Consider the following 17,650-nt stretch of genomic DNA (forward strand, 5'->3'; position numbering starts at 1 on the left):
AGTGAAGTCCTGTGGTGCAGGGTAAATTAAAGTCCTGAGAAGTAGTGTGACTTGTTTAAGGTCCCACAGCTACAAGTGGCAAACTTAAAACCACAACCAAGATTCTGACCCAGTCCTTTGCTCTCTTCACTAGAGAACATAGCTTTCCATTGTATTAGTTTCACATGGCTGCTGTAACAAATTACCACAAACTTAACAGCTTAAAACAACACACATTTATTATCTTGCTGATATGAAGGTCAGAAGTCCAAAATCAGTCTCACTGGGCTAAAGTCAAGGTGTCAGCAAAGTGCTTCTGGAGGCTCTGAGGGAAAATCGATTTCTGTGCCTTTCTAGCTTCTAGAGACCTCCTGCATTCCTTGACTTGTGGCCCCTTCCTCGCATCACTCCAACTTTTTGCTTTTATTATCCCATCATCTATTGCTGACTCTGATTTTCTTGCCCCCTCTTATAAGGACACTTGTGATTACATCAATCCCAGCCAGATAATCCAGGATAATCTCTCATCTCCAGCTACTTAATCACATCTGCAAAATCCATTTTATCATATAAGGTACCATGTTCACAGGTTTCAGAGATTAGGCTGTGGCCATCTTTGAGGAGCATTATTTTGCCCACCACTCCACTCTACCTTTGGTTATCTGCTCTCCAGTCCTCTGAAACCAAACAACATAGAAGGCAGAAGAGATTTCCAGGACCACAACTGTGTGGTAAAGCTCATGGAGCACTGGGGGTGGTTCTGTTCACTTGACACAGCACTTTTGCCTCCGTGTCAGTTTCCCTGACCCCTGGATGAGTGGAAGGGGCAATATCACTATTTTGCACATTGGTAATAGAGGGGACAGTTAAGAGCATTTTTAAGTTAGAGATTGGTTCTTAAGGCATACTTGCTTGTACCAAATAATATTTAGCAGCACTCAGTGCTTACAACAGTATTCAGAGTTCTTAGGTTTCTAATTTTTTGTTAACACTCAAAGCAGGTGGCTTCATTTGTTCCTTTAGTCATGCTTTTTTTCTTTTTATCAATACGGCAAGAGATAAGAGAACATTTGCTTAATATCTGTGTGACTTCATGTCCTTGGGAAGAGTGTGTGGTAAAGAACACATATTCATAATCCTAAATATATATAAATGGCTGAATCCAAACAGAGAGGTGCCCATTACCAAAAGCAATGGAGTGAGGGAGATGTGGAAGAGGATGAGGTCTCAGAGGTCAAAGAGGATGACTTTAGGGAGGGAAAGTCATCACCTTGGAGAATTCAGTCATTTCTGCGCTATTTCCAGACGGATTAAGGTTGTCACTCTGAATTTCTTTCCTGGGGAATGATAGGAAAGAGAGTAAAAATATTTACAATTTATATGAACCACACAATCTCCAAATAGTCTGAACACTTGGTATTATGTTTTATTAAGACAAATATAGTAGGCGCTCAGTAAATGTTTGTGGTATGTTGAATGAGTGAATCTTATCATTGAGTGATTGCATTTGCTTGAAAAATATATGAAGGATGTTTTCATTTGGGCTTGTTTGTTTCCTCTACATTCAGTGATGACTTAAAAGAGTCCTTTGACTTTTAAATTTGGGCTAAAGAAACATAGGCCTGTGGTGAGAAAAGTGCCAGATGTGGTTTGCTTAGGAGACAAAATTGAGGGAAAATATTTTGCTGGACCTTCAACAGTGTTCAAACATAGTCGCAAAGAAGTTCCTTCTATCCACCCATTGTCTCAGTGTCACTCCTTACATACAGGTTTCTTACATGGGAGGGGCCATCAACAATTTCAGAGGGTACTGTGGACCCCAAGGACAGTTGTGGCGTCAGAACCAACAAATGTGTGAGCACCCACATTGAAATATATTGTTTCATTAAACTCAACAACTTTGTGCAGTAGGTGTTGCTCCCATTATACAGATTAGAAAAACCTTGAAAGAGGTTAAGTGACCTCATAGGATGGAAGATCCAAGTATTCCAAAGCCCTTTTGTTTCAACTCCAACTCCAGTGCTGTTTTGACTTCACTCTGGCTTATTCTATCAGAAATTTCTATTAGGGAAAAGACTGAGGAAACATTGATAGAATGCCTGCAAAGAAGTGAGGTCATAAATCTAACACATCTTCAAAAGCAGGTTGAAGGGTGACAAATGACAGAAAGCAAGGTTTGAACCTTTGGTTTTGCAAAGGGTTGCAAAAGCAGTAGCTCTAGACTCAGGAGTTTTGAATCTCACGACCATCCATTTGCTTACCGTGGGACTTTGAACAAGACCCTTAGCCATCCTTTGCTCCATCTCCTCATCTGTAAGTTGAAGTGAGGGACAACACCTACTTACAGGGTGATGGTGGTTGTCAGGGTAAATAGAAGAATTCTTGCATATCCAGTTTATGGTGCCCTGGAGGCGCTTCAGCAGTGCTAATGCTAATTATTTGCGGGAAGTCAAAGACATGTTCAAATTTTTATTCATTTTAATAGGCGCTAGTCTTCCTTTAAGACTCATTCCTCTTTGGTGCAAGATTCTGAAGTTTTAGATTACTATTTTCAGGATGAATACCCTTGTCTGTCAAAATTTAATGCTTTTGTATATAAAATTTTCCACTTTAATTCTAATTTCTCTATAGAACTTTAATGTTATTACACTTTTTCTGCAACACTTTCAAAGGATCCCATTTGGGGTATTGCTTTAATTTATGTGCCACCACCCTCTCCTGGACCATTCATAGAAAAGTTATATACTAATTATGATGAATTGATAATAAAATAAAAAGACATCATCACTCATCCTACAGTACACTAACTAATCATTATTTAATTATTAACAAATACAACTGAGGTTTAGCAAAGGCCGTGTGACCCTGGACCAGCAGCCAGCTGGTTTGAGTTCTAGCCTGGCAGTGCCACTTGCTAGCTGGGTGCTTTTCCTCTGAAATATCTGCTCTCTCCTTCCATCTAAGGTGCAATTGTTCTAAGAAGGTTGTGAATCTAACTGAGAATGACTCGGTCTATGAGAAAATATGTGCTTGGAAATTGTCCTTCTAGATGGTAAACCTGAATAAAATCCTTTGCTTCAGAAATGAAAGTAGACAAGGCAACTGTTTTGTTTGGTTTGAGTGTTCTTTCACTTTTATTTACAACTGTACTCTCAGGATTATTCCCTTCCCAATTATTTCTTCTGCTTTGTGTCAACTAAAGGTAGTAAACATTGACCTGGCAAGTGGGATCTCACTTTTGCTTTCATTTCTTCCAGTGCTGGAACAAGGATTATGAGTGCCCACCTGTCCTTTTGGTATTGAAAACACAGCAGGGTATTATGACTTTACCGGAGTCTTCTAAAAGGCCACAAGATGGGGATGTTACTCCACAAACTTAGATCTTTTCATTCATTCAGCAAATAATTATTGAGTACCTACTAAGTGCTTGGCATTGTGCCAGGCTCTGGGATTACTGTGATGAATAAAAAAAGACCTTGCTCAATGGAGTTTACAGTCTCCTGAGAGTAAATGTTTGAATGTGAATTTCACAGTCCACTTAGTGCTGTGGTGGCAGAAATGCAGAGAGCTGTAGGCATGCATGGTAGGGACCCTAAATACAATTTGAGAAGATCTGGATGGTGCTCTTTGGAAGCTCCCTGGAGAAAACAGTGTCCAAGCTGAAACCTGCAGAATGCCTAAGCATTACCTAGAAGCAAAGTTCTAATCTAGGCAGAAGAATGGTGTGCCCAGAGACCCAGCAGGGAAAGTGAACATGGTTCTTTGACAATTGAAAAACGTCAAATTATAGTTGAAGCATTGGAGTGGAGAGTGGTGAGAGATGGCGCTGGATCATATCATGAAGGGACTTGGCCAAGTACAATTTTTAGGGCAATGGGAAAGCAGGTCCTCTTATACTGATTTATCCACCTGCAAGGTCTTTCTTATCCTTCTCTGACACAATCCCTGGCTAAGTGTACATGTTGTGTTCTCTAGGAAATGGTCCTTGACCCACCAAGACTGGGTTAGGATCCTCATCTGTGGGCCATGTTGCACATTATGTGCTTTCCATCCATCGCTTATGCAGTGGTGTCATTGTTAACAGATGGGGCTCGGACTTAGCTGACTGGCATTTGAGTCCTACCTCCCCTGCTTTCTAGTAAGCTCCTGGCCTCAGATTTCTCATTCAGAAAATGAGGCCAATAATAGCAGCCATTACATAGGGTTTTGTGAAACAATCTGGAAGTGCTTGGCAGATTGCCTGGCACATAATATGTGTTGAATAAACATTAGCTATAAATAAATTATAATAAATTATTGACATTAATTATCCTAAACATTAGCTGTTGATGTCCATTATCCTGGACTGTAGTTTCTTAATCACTCCTCGTCGTTGTCTTCTTTTATCTCCTAAGATTCTTATGGACAAGAACCATATCTTATTTCACTGTTACAGCTCTAGCTACTACCACCATTCCTGGAAAAGGAAGTGCTCAATCAGTAGTTATCCAAAGAATGAGAATAGTCATTGTGTTATTCAAGATAAGCCTGTGTCACAGTTAAAACTATTAACTCCAAGGTGATACAGTTGAAGAGTGTGTGTAGTGAGCTCCTCTGTGATCTGTTCCATTAGGAAATGGTATTTCCCTGAGGGCAGAAAACATGCCTGATTCAGGGTTTTAAAATCCTTATTTTATTTTTCCAAGTTTTGTTGACAGTCCTTCCTTTAATCAATGTCCATTGCTTTCTGAATTTAATGACCATTTTTATAAAACTCATTTAACCTTAAAAACTTTAATTCAACAAGAGTACTCATGTAAAGAGTAGTCAGCTCTTTTTAAGCAATATAGACATATATTCAATAGCATATAAATTTGATTTTACTTGAATTTTAACCTTAGCTATAGTCTACTTACTACAGTCAGTTAAACACTTGGGAATAATATGGCTAGTGATTTATTTTAGAATTTCTAACATATGAAATGGTGCTTAACTGACTTCTAAAAAGGTGTACATTTCTCGGTAGTTGAAAGAGCATCAGATTATAAAATAGAGATCTAAATTCTACTCTTGGATCTTCCTTAAACAAGCTTTGCAACCTTGGGAGTTCAATTTTCTTTTTATGAACCTCTGTTTCATCTCTAAACATGGCCAGATTGAGCTGGATTTCAGCTAAGGTTCTCTCTGCATTCCCAAATCCTATGATTTGATATCTTTCTATTCAGATGATAAACTAATTGAGCTTCTGGCCAAATAGACTGGTGTGGATTAAAAGCAGGCGTTGATTTCTTTTTTTACTATAAAACTTTTACTGCAACTCTGCTTTTCTGGAGAAAAGCTAAATGCCGAAAGTTAATATTTATTGAGTCCCAGCTAAATTATGCTAAGTACTTTAGATGCATTGTCCAATTAGATTGCATTGTAACTCCAAGTGAGTATGATATTATTAGACTCATTTTACATGCAACGGGGTGAGGTTCAGAGAGGTTGCATAATTTAGCCAAAGTCACATGTCTAGTAAGTAGTAGTGATGGGCTGATTCCAGAGCCAATTCTCTTAGCCATTTTGCTGTAAGAAACCATTGACTACTTCTTATAAAGGGTCTACTATTTCTCAGGCACTGTGGTGGGCAATAAACAGGCATTCCTTCATTAAATGCTCACAACACTTCTGTGGATAATTCTTATTAACTTCGTATATTTTCTTTGTAAGAGGTACTAGAAATTATAGGACAAAGGCATATTAAGGAGAAAGAAAGTCCACAAACATAAATAGGAAGAACCTGAGGCCTTGATATAGAAGATGTTTAAGGAATATAAATACCATTTTAAAGTCTAAAGTTTCTCTCTGACTTAGACTGTTTATCACTACCTATAAAACTAACTGCTATTTGGTCTGAAATTCTTTTATTCTGGAATTAATAGAAAATAAAAAGTTGAATTCTGCTCTCAAGATTCTGCTCTCAAGAATCTTAGGTTTATACTCCACTTAGGACGGCAAGATCTTGGCAAGTTAGTAATATCTCAGCCTTAGTTTTTTTCATCTATAAAATAAGCCTAATTCCTACCTTGTAGAGCTGTTATAATTATTAGGGACAATATATGCAATAATCTGGAATAATGTCTAGAATATAGAAGATGCTCAATAAATGATAACTGCAATTATTTTTATTATTGTTATATATCATTATATTACATATAATTATATTGTTATATTACATACTGTTATTTCCTTTCCCACTCAGTTTTAAACTCCTTGATACCAAGGACAATGTCTTTCCACGGTGATTTTCAGATTACAAGTATGCAAAAATATTTTTAAATAAAAGAATTAAGGTGATGCTCTGCAGTTATAAGTCCTTTTCATTGACTGGATTGGTTAGGAGAAACGGATTTGAGCTTAGATGAGAACCAGCAAGATTAATGGAGGCTCTAGAAATGGATATGGAAGGAACGTGTTCACCAGAGAGATACAGAAGAAGAATTGTAAGAATTTGGTCAGGAGCTGGGAATGATGGGGATGGAAGGTAGGCAGTCTCTGGATAACTGAGCTTTCAAGCTTGAATGGGTTAGGAAAAATGTGAGAAGCAAGCTTAGGGTGGAGAAGGATTTAAATAGTTTAGCTTGAGACATGTTAAATTTGAGGTGTGTGGTAGGTATCTAGATACATGAGTCTAAATAAATGGCATGTAGAGGGTCTCAGAGCCTCTGAGAGTGAACACAGGAAGTTCAGAGCTCTTGGCAAGTACATTAGGAATGGAAAGTTTTGAAGTAGTTTCTTAGGCTTCATTAAAACATAGTTTTTTGATGGGTTGTATGAAAACTCTAGGCTGTATTTTAGCATAAATCCCAACAAATTTCCTCCCACCTCAAATGCACTAGACCTACTTTTCTATTTTGATACCAACATGCAATGTTTTGTTGGCCTTTTGTCTTGAGAAGCACATTGAATCTTTTAAAAATGACAAAATGGAAAATAAAACCTCATCTGATAACATTTAATCCCAGTAATTTAACACAATAGAACAATTATCTTATTGCTATTATAAATAGAATTGTACATATTTTTCTAATGTTCTTAAAGATTATATCATTTCCTTGCCCTTTTCATGAAGCAAAATAGATTACCTAATTTTATCCTCTGTGTGGAGAACTTCAGTGTCATTTTCAGGCAGACAACCACTCTGCATTAGCAACTCTCTGTGAGGGGGCTTAGCTCAAAGTCTGCTCTCTTCCTCTGCCCACACTTGCACTCCCTCCTACAGAGTTCTGGGTCAAGTGGCCAATTAGGAAGCCTCAGTGTCTTAGGAAAAAAAAAACTTCTGAGAGCTGAAGAACCACTGATTCTTTTAAAATTTGCTTTCCCACACTACCAAAAAAGAAATAGAAATAAAATTAAATAATTAACTAAAAGTTATATCAATTATATTGAGTTTTAGGAAACTTCTATATGAGGCTCCTAATGTTGCTGTAACAAATTACAACACACTTAGTGGCTAAAAACAACACAAATTTATCATCCTATAATTCTAGAAGTTAAAAGTCCAAAGTAACTCTGAGCAGGTTAAAATCAAAGTGTTGGCAGGGCTGCATTTCTTTTCAGAGGGTCTATGGGGCTATTTGTTTGCTTGCCTTTTCCAACTTCTGGAGGTTGCCTGGATTCCTTGGCTTGCGGCCTGCTTCCATCTTCAGGGCCAGCAATAGCCAATCAAATCTTTCTCCCTCTGAATAGCTCTGACACAGACTCTTTTTATCTCCTTCTATTTCTAAGGATTCTGGTTAAGGACCTGGATAATCCAGAATAATCTCTTCATCTCAAGGTCAGCTGATTAGCGAACTTTATCTGCTTCTTTAATTCCCCTTTTTCTTGTAACATAATATTCACAGGTTCTGGAGATTAATGTGTGGGCATTTTAGGGGAGTCGCTGTGATTCTGCCTACAGTAAGTCCCCTACATATGAACTTCCAAGTTGCGAACTTTCAAAGATGTGAACGTGCGTTCGAATGTCCAATCATAAGTTAGTTCACATGTCTGGAGTACATTGTCACGTGCGTGCATCCTCTACAAGTGGTTGTGCTTTTGTGTACTTTACGGTACTGTATAGAGTACAGTAGTACAGTATATTTCAAGCCCAGGACGTCCAGAAGCAAGTGTGAAAGCAGTGGTGCTGTAGCTGGTACTGCTAAGAAGTGCCAGTTGATAACCATGGAAACAAAAGTGAAAATAATTGAGATGGTGGAGCGAGGCGAAAAGATGGTAGACGTCACTCGTTCGGTAACTGAAGAACTGAAGAGATTCACGATGCAGGAAATGGCAAGGGGATTTTCTTTATTTGAGGAGGCACTGTTAGTTTTGAGGCACAGGACCTGAACGTAGAACAGTCCACAAAGGTTGCAGCAGCCATTCAGAATGCAATCCAGTGCTACTGTGTCATTTATGACGAGAAAAAAAGAACTACCCAGACATCACTGGATCATTTTTTCAAGAGGGTAGATAGAATTGGATCCAGCAAGTAACCACAACCTGTGCCAACAGTTTCAGGCATGAGGGAAATTGAAGCTTTCCCTCCATCCCCTATTGCTGACAATCCTTCAGCTCTACCATCTCCCACCTCTTCTCCCTCCTCTAGTCAGTAACTCTTCTTGCCTGTTCACTCAATGTCAGACCCTGTATGCCAGCTGTTGTACTGTACTACTGTACTTTTCAAGGTACTGTACTGGAAGATTAAAAATATTTATTTTTTGTGTTTGTCTTTTATGTATTATTTGTGTGAAAAGTATTATAAACCTATTAAAGTACAGTACTATATAGCCAATTGTGTTAGTTGGTACCTAGGCTAACTTTGTTGGACTTATGAACAAATTGGACTTATGAATATGCTCTTGGAATAGAACCTGTTGGAATGTAGAGGATTTACTGTACTGTACTTCTTAACCATATTAAACATGTACCGTGGTATATAAATAGCATAATCATAAAATTTGATATGTTTATATCAAAGACATCAGGGTTCTAATATAGTTGAATTCCACATGATTGTGCTGAAAATAACCTAATTGATGCTGCTTTCTTCATTTTGATGGCAGGGGCCCATCTGAGACATGGAATGCTGAACCTCTTAAGATGACATGATTCATTGTGTAAGAGAGACAGGGAAGAAAAAGTAGTGAGTCATTGTGTGTTGCTTTGGACAACACTGTACATTAGAACTTTCTGAGATGATGGAAATGCCCTCTATCTGCACTGTCTAATACAGTAACCATTAGCCACACTTAGCTACTGAGCCCCTGAAATGTGGCTAGAGCAACTGGGAACTGAATTTTAAATTTTATTTAAATTAACTTTAAGTATCAATAGTCATGTGAGGCTAGTGGTTACCATATTGGACAGCACAACTCTAGAATCAAGACCATGGCAGACCAACTCTGAGTACCTCCTTATAGTTTTAATTCTCTGAATAGAGGAACACCTATGTGTGTGGGTATGTGCACATAGGTTTGAGTGTATGAGAAGATGATAGTGAGAATCAGAAATCTATGGGGCAATATTTCCTTCATAATATCTGACACAAACGAAACTCAACAAAATACTTTATCTTCATTATGCCAAATGAGAAATTGATGTATTTTTAAAATGGAATTTAATAGTCATTTTGCTGTCATGTTGACCAACCAAAACAACTTCCTCTTGGGAAAATAGGTGCTAAATAAGGTTCATTGACCGTTTCAGGTTCTCAAAGCATAAGAACATTTGTTCATTAATTCAGCAAATATCAATGGAGCTCCAAGTCCAAGGTGTTATTGTAGGCTCTGTGGGAAAAGCAAAGAAAGATAAAGCATAGTCCTTACTTCTAGGAAGCTTATACTAGTAGGAGAGATAAAGCTCTATCTTCCTCTCCGTATTATCGTTCTGGCTCCCTCGAATGTCCTGAAAAGACCACTGATTTGACTCCCTAGTCTCGCAGTTCCTTGATCAGCTTACACTCACTGACCTTTACTTCGAGTAGCATATGGCCACTCACCTCCTTTCCATTTCTAGAGTCTGTCATTGTCAGGAATTATTCTGTCTCTTAATTAGGTGTCTGGTCCACAGTCCACAACCTCCTGGCCTGTCAGCCTGTTCCCTCTATCCCTGTTCTTGGCCCCCCTGAAGGTTCAGTGCTCTTATCTCTCTGCTTTCCCCCGTTCCCCAGCCTTTGGTGGTTTGTACTTCTTTCCCTTGCTCTTGTTTATTTCCTGGCTTTGAACATGTTGTTCCATCTACCTGGACAACCTTCACGTATCACCTGGATCTTTACCTTCCCAATAAACACATGGCTAATAGGAGCACTGTGGTATAAAGGCCCTGAATTTAAAGTCAGAAGCCCTGGTGTTCAAATCTCAACTTGACTTTTTACTAGCTCAAAGGCTTTTTTTTTTTTTTTTTTTAAATAAGGGCAAGTTATTTAGCCTGTTTGAATCTTAGTTTACTTCTCTGTAAATGAGGGAACCTAATGTTTTGTTTCCATTTTTTTTTAAATTTTGAAATAATTTTAGACTCACAGGAAGTTCTAAAATTAGTGCAGAGAGTTGTGTATCCTTCCCCCAGCTTCCCCCAATGATAGCATCTTACGTAACCATAGGACATTATTAGAAGCAGATCATTGACATGAGTATAATTCTGTTAACTAAACTACATACCTAACTCAGATTTCATCTGTTTTTTTACATGCAGACTTTTTTTAGGGGGGGAATGTATAATTTTATAAAATTTTTATCACATGTGTAGATTTGTTTAACTTCCACCACAATCAGGATACATAAGTGTACCATCACCATGAAGAAACTCCATTGTGCTACTCCCTTATAATCATACTTCCTTCCCAATCCTAACTTCTGGTAACACCAATCTATTTTCTATCACTATAATTTTGTTATTTTGAGACTGTTTTATAAATGGGATCATTCAGGATATGTTTTTAATCTGCTTTTTTTCACTCAGTTTGCCCTTGAGATCCATTCAATTTGTTGTGTGTATCAATGTTCATTCCTTTTTATTGCTGAGTAGTATTCCTTTGCATGGATGTACCACAGTTCACCCACTGAAGGACATTTGGGTTGTTTCTAGCTTTTGGTTCTTACAAAGGAAGCTGCTGTGAATAATCAGACAGAGGTTTTTGGGAGGACATAAATTTTCATTTCTCTAGCATAAATAGCCAGGCACGTAATTGATGGGTCATATGTCTTATAGTGGAAATAACTGATTAACAACTAAATATATATCTTTTTTTTAGAATTAAAATGATCAAATATTTTTAGCTTTATAAAAAGGCCCAGTTTTGTCTTTGTTTTTGTCATTTGCCACCAATGCATGAAAACTTAATTTTAGATTATAATCAAAGTTTTCGTTTCTTTTTTTTAAAGTTATACTCCATTTATAGTTATTATAAAATACTTTCTATGTTCCCTGTGTTGTACAGTATGTCCTTGTAGCTTATTTTATACCTAATAGTTTGTACTTTTTACTCCCCTACCTCTATATTACTTCTTTCCCCTTCTCTCTCCCTACTGATAGCTACTAGTTTGTTTTCTATATCTGTGAGTCTGCTTCTTTTTAGTTATATTCACTAGTTTATTGAATTTTTTAGATTCCACAGTGGTGTTCCATTATAATGCCACATATAAGTGGTATTATACCGTATTTGTCTTTCTCTGCTTGACTTAGCATAATGCCCTGCAAGTACATCCATGTTGCTACAAATGGCAAAATTTCATTTTTTTATGGCTGAGTAGTATTCAGTTGCACATATGTACCACATTTTCTTTATCCATTCATCTGTTGATGGACACTTAGGTTGCTTCCGTATCTTGGCTATTGTGAATGATGCTTCTATGAACACTGGGGTGCATATATCTTTTTGAATTAGTGTTTTTTGTTTTTGTTTTTCCAGTTGTATACCCAGGAGTAGAATTGCTGGACCATTTGGTAGTTCTGTTTTTAGTTTTTTGAGAAAGCTGCATACTGTTTTCCACAGTGGCTTCACCAATTTACTTTCCCGCCAGTGGTGTATGAGGGTTCCCCTTCTCCACATCCTCACCAACATTTGTTATTTGTGTTCTTTTTGATGATAGTCATTCTGACAGGTATGAGGTGATATCTCAATGTGCTTTTGATTTGCATTTCCCTGATCACTAGTGATTTGAGCATCTTTTCATGTGCCTGTTGACCATCTGCATTTCCTCTATTCAGTTCTTCTGCCCATTTTTAATCAGGTTGTTTGTCTTTTGATGTGGAGTTGTATGAGCTGTTTATATATCTTGGATATTAACCCCTTATCAGTTATATCATTTACAAGGTTGTCTTTTCGTTTTGTTTGTTTCCTTTGCTATGCAAAATCTTCTGAGACACTTTTTTAAAGCAACTACATAATAATCTGCCTGATTAAAGCATAACAAACAACTTACAACTCAGAAACATGACATTCCACCAGGTCTTCTGGTTCACTCTTTTGAAAATACATGATGCCATCTTAGAGAAATCCTGTCACTGACCTTTCCTATTCTTTAGATGCATGCTACAGGGTTCGGCTTGAGTGGATCTGCCTTGACCAAAGTGTGCTTGTTTTGGGGAAATTCTGTTTTGACTTGTTTACTAGCTAATTCTTCATGTTGGAAAATGAGGTCAAGTAAACACTTGGGCACAGTCCTAAATTATAGCTATGGACACTGGGAGCTGTTTAGACCCTAGCCTGATTTAGAAGAGCAGTGTTTGAAAGCCCCAGAATGAAATGACCCAGTTACTGTGCTTTCTACTATATCTTCAAAGGCACCATCTTTTGAATTGCCCCTGACTGTCAGAAGTATGCTGGAGATAAGCCTTGTAAGGGTGCCAAGTCTGTTTTGTTCATAAAAACTTTCTCCCTGCAATCCATCCAGCCGAACCTTGTAATTATAGTCAGAGTCTTGCTCACCATGGCGACCATGGCTGCTGCTATCGAATATTAAATCTATTGATCTTGAGCATAGAGTACATCTCAGAGTTTTCAAATGACCCGTGCAGTCTCTTCCCCCAGGAATGAAGTATATTTTAGCTTCTCTTGGGTTTCTAAAGGCTCGTCTTATCTCTTGGCATAATGTGTTCTTTTGATTTGCTGGTGATTTTGTTACTTGCCAGGTGCAGATGCAAGCCAGAGGACAGAGGAAGAAGGTAGTCCAAGGAATATAGAGTTCTTGCATTTCAAGTCACCTTTCTTATGCTCTGTTGCCCTCACACCCAGGTCATTTCCTGAACTCCTCTAATTTTAAAGTGAAAGCCAATTCTTTTATTCTCTCAGGCTGTGTTGAGAAGATAGTGGGCTCCTGCAATAGAGAGTGACCCATTAAACAGAACTACCTTTAAACCTGTAATGCATAATTCCTACAGGCTGATTTATCTATCTTGGGCAAAACTGGTCAGTTTGAAATATGGCAGAGATGAACTATTACACTATGTTATAGTACCAAACTGTATTATACTATATGTAATTAAAGTACTATATCATTATATTACCATGTAATATCAGACTATGAAAATATAAACATTTGAGACATCATAGGAAAAAAGTTGATCTAAGAGTTGGGAGACCAGGGACAGTTCTTGTCTTCATTATTTAATTATTTGCTAGCTGTGTTGTTTAAGCCTTTCTTGCTCCAATTTTCTACTCTGCAGATATAAACTAACTATAATAATATGTATTTCATAGGTATCTTGATAGAATAATAAAAGATGTTAAGCTGAAGCACACTACTTTTGAGGAAGGAAAAAAATTAATATTAGAAAAAATAAGTATATTTTAGCAAACATAAGAAAAATCATAATATTTGTCAAAGGTATAATTCTGGAGACCAAAAGTCTAATTTTTTTTTTAACTTTAGAATAGTTTTAAGATATTGTGAATTCCTACCCAAGAGCTTTTCTTTCTTTCTTTTTTAAATTATTTATTTGTTTATTTTTGGCTGCATTGTTCGGCTGCATCTTCGTTGCTGCGCGTGGGCTTTCTCTAGTTGCAGCGAGCCGAGGCTACTCTTTGTTGTGGTGCAGTGGCTTGTCATTTTTGCGGAGCGTGGGTTCTACGTGCGCAGCCTTCAGTAGTTGTGGCACACAGGCTCAGTAATTGTGGCACACAGGCTTAGTTGCTCCACAGCATGTAGGATCTTCCAAAACCAGGGCTTGAACTTGTGTCCCCTGCATTGGCAGGCGGATTCTTAACCACTGTGCCACCAGGGAAGTCCCCAAGAGCTTTTCTTTCCCTTATTTTTTCTCCTAGTGGAGAGTGCTTCACACAATAGAGGTTAAAAATATTATTTCCTTGCTTTCTCAATCTCTCTTGTAGCTAGTAATGGTCATAAGTTCTAGCCACTGAGACACAGGGGTAAATCTTCTGGGTGATGTCTGTGAAGTATTTTCCTCCCTTAAAAAAATAAATGAGAACTTCACGGAGAGTTTTCTCACCTGCTCTATTTTTTTCCTGTATTTGAATGATTTCTAAGAGCTTTAGAAACCATCTTATGACCATAGGTGATAAACCCAAGGACAGAAGCCAACATGCTGAGGACAACGATGTGAAATGATGGAAGATCCTGGCTGACACAGCCATGCACCTGAACCTCCCTAGACCACATTCCTTTTGACTTTGAGAAATAAAACCTCTTACTATTTAAGCCACTTTCTGTAATATTCTGTTTATTTGTATCTGAAGTCATCCTAATCCATATAAAAAAAAGTTTCTTCCTCAGGAGCACAAACTCAGAGATCACCATTTATATACAATGTGATGGTGCTCCTTGGAGTTGTATAACCTGATGACCTTGGTCTTGGTGAACTCTTACTCATCCTTTAAGACTTATTTCAAATATCGCCTCTTCTGGGAAGTTCTCATACACAGAATAATCACTTCTAGCCAAACACAGTATCTTGTAATTATATATTGTTATAGAGATAGCAATTTTTTATAATATACTGAATTGTGATTAAATGTCAAGGAGTCCACTTCTCAAGTGCAGAAGCCCTGTCCTACCATTTTATGTATTCCTAGTGTCTAGCACAGTAGCTTCCTAGTATATAATAGGTGCTCACAAACAGTTTCTGGAATAAAACAAACTTCATTCACCTATTGAGTGATAATAGGATTTTCATTGTAGTAAAAGTTACCCAGACAAGCCGAGAAAATATTGATATTTTTCTCCATATGGATTTTAGAACAAGATATATGACAAAACATTTTTGGGTAATCGGTATTTATTTTAATGAAAATCTTAAATTTATATTTCAGGGCCACACTTCCTTCATCCCAACTCTTACCCATCCTACATCTATACCTGCAACTGAAAGATGAGACTGGATTTAGCATGATAATCCTGAGGCTGTAATGATCCATCACATCATTGAAAGATGCAGTTATGTTCAGTAGACTGTGCTTAGTAAGGTAAGAAATTATATATAGACATTTGGAGAAACGTTAGAAACCATAAGACTTGAACCAACAGAGGACTGGGCTACTCTTTTACCCTCAACCAGCAAAACTTCAGCTCAGTCACTCTGCAGGCTAATTATTATCCAACAGTTTGCCTAATTGAAAATTAATTCATTTATTCATTCAACAAATACTGTTTGATAGCCTACTATAAATTAGATTTTTTTAATGAGACCAAAGGTTATATTGGTGGTCAATATATTCAAGGGCCCTGACTGCATGGGCTTTAAATATTTGTTCACATGTTGATAATGGTGATAATGGCCCTCTTTAGGGTCAGGAGCAACCCTTCAACATCCTGACAAAAAGATCCCAGAGAGTGTTCAGCTCACTTTTTAAGCTGGGCTGGGTGAATAGGGTCCTAACTTTGATTTGAGTCATTGAATAGGGTCCTAACTTTGATTTGAGTCATTGCTGGTGTAATTCTTAGCAATGTGTCACTCTATATACAACAGGCATGTACCTAATGATGTTAATTTATTGATTATGAATTTGTTTAGAGCCTATACCAATTTTCTATTTGTCTCTATGATCTGAATACTATTCAATACAGGCCTAAAAGTAATCTCAAAGCTTATTTATGTGGTATAGCTACCCTATATGGGTAGTTCTGCCTAATCAGAAAACCAATAAAATATAATGTTAACCTGGCTTCAAACTAGACCTGACTATCCCAGAAACCACACAGCAGTGATTCAGATGCCATTGCATTGCCCCAGTGCTGATGAAATGAGCAAAGCAATTGCCCCAAATGGTTCAGCAGATTTTCCATCATAGTTCCCATCTCTCCAGAAAGCCTATGAATTTTTGGAACCCTAGTGTTCAGTTATCAGTTACTATGTGTCAAATGTTGTGCTGAGCTTAACTATATCATATCCTTTGAGCCCATTACAAATCGATGATATAGGAAATACCCCCCTGACTTACTGATGATGAAACTGAGGCTTCAAGAGCTTAGGTTCCTTGTCCAAGGTCACACAGATTGTAGGTGGACCAGCTGAGACATAAACCAGGTCTATGGGACTCCTAAGTCCATTCCTATTCGTTTTATATCATGCTTTCTTCTAGATATATCAATATGTAAAATTAACTTAATTTTTTTAACATCTTTATTGGAGTGTAATTGATTTACAATGTTGTGTTAGTTTTTGCTATATAACAAAGTGAATCAGCTCTGTGTATACATATATCCCCATATCCCCTCCCTCTTGCGTCTTCCTCCCACCCTCCCTATCCCACCCCTCTAGGTGGTCACAAAGCACCGAGCTGATCTCCCAGTGCTATGTAGCTGCTTCCCACTAGCTATATATTTTACATTTGGTAGTGTATATATATCCATGCCAATCTGTCACCTCATCCCAGCTTACCCATCCCTCTCCCCGTGTCCTCAAGTCCATTTTCTACATCTGCCTCTTTATTCCTGTCCTGCATCTAGGTTCTTCAGAACCATGTATTTTTTTAGATTCCATATATCTGTGTTAGCATACGGTATTTGTTTTTCTTTTTCCGACTTACTTCACTCTGTATGACAGACCCTAGGTCCATCCGCCTCACTACAAATAACTCAATTTTGTTTCGTTTTATGTCTGAGTAATATTCCATTGTATATATGTGCCATATCTTATTTATCCATTCATCTGTCAGTGGGCACTTAGATTGCTTCCATGTCCTGGCTATTGTAAATAGAGCTGCAATGAACACTGTGCTACATGACTCTTTTTGAATTATGGTTTTCTCAGGGTATATGCCCAGAGGTGGGATTGCTGGGTCGTATGGTAGTTCTATTTTTAGTTTTTTAAGGAACCTCCATACTGTTCTCCATAGTGGCTGTATCAATTTACATTCCCACCAGCAGTGCAAGAGGGTTCCCTTTTCTCCACACCCTCTCCAGCATTTATTGTCTGTAGGTTTTTTGATGATGGCCATTCTAACTGGTGTGAGGTAATACCTCATTGTGGTTTTGATTTGCATTTCTCTAATGATTAGTGATGTTGAGCATCCTTTCATGTGTTTGTTGGCAATCTGTATATCTTCTTTGGAGAAATGTCTATTTTGGTCTTCTGCCTGTTTTTGGATTGGGTTGTTTTTTTTTTTTTTGATATTGAGCTGCGTGAGCTACTTGCATATTTTGGAGATTAATCCTTTGTCAGTTGCTTCATTTGAAAATATATTCTCCCATTCAGAGGGTTGTCTTTTCATCTT

At 37.7% G+C, this 17,650-nt stretch overlaps 1 long non-coding RNA gene across 1 annotated transcript in view; it reads left to right on the forward strand.

Moving 5' to 3' along the window:
* The window catches only part of LOC141277022 (uncharacterized), a 45,949-nt gene extending 29,924 nt beyond the window's left edge, over positions 1-16,025 (forward strand). Inside the window, exon 4 of the long non-coding RNA XR_012327581.1 lies at positions 15,248-16,025. This is a non-coding gene — a long non-coding RNA (uncharacterized lncRNA). The remainder of the gene's footprint in view (positions 1-15,247) is intronic.
* Positions 16,026-17,650: the final 1,625 nt, after the last annotated feature.

This window comes from Tursiops truncatus, chromosome 18 (assembly GCF_011762595.2).
Source record: "Tursiops truncatus isolate mTurTru1 chromosome 18, mTurTru1.mat.Y, whole genome shotgun sequence".
NCBI classification, from domain to species: domain Eukaryota; kingdom Metazoa; phylum Chordata; class Mammalia; order Artiodactyla; family Delphinidae; genus Tursiops; species Tursiops truncatus.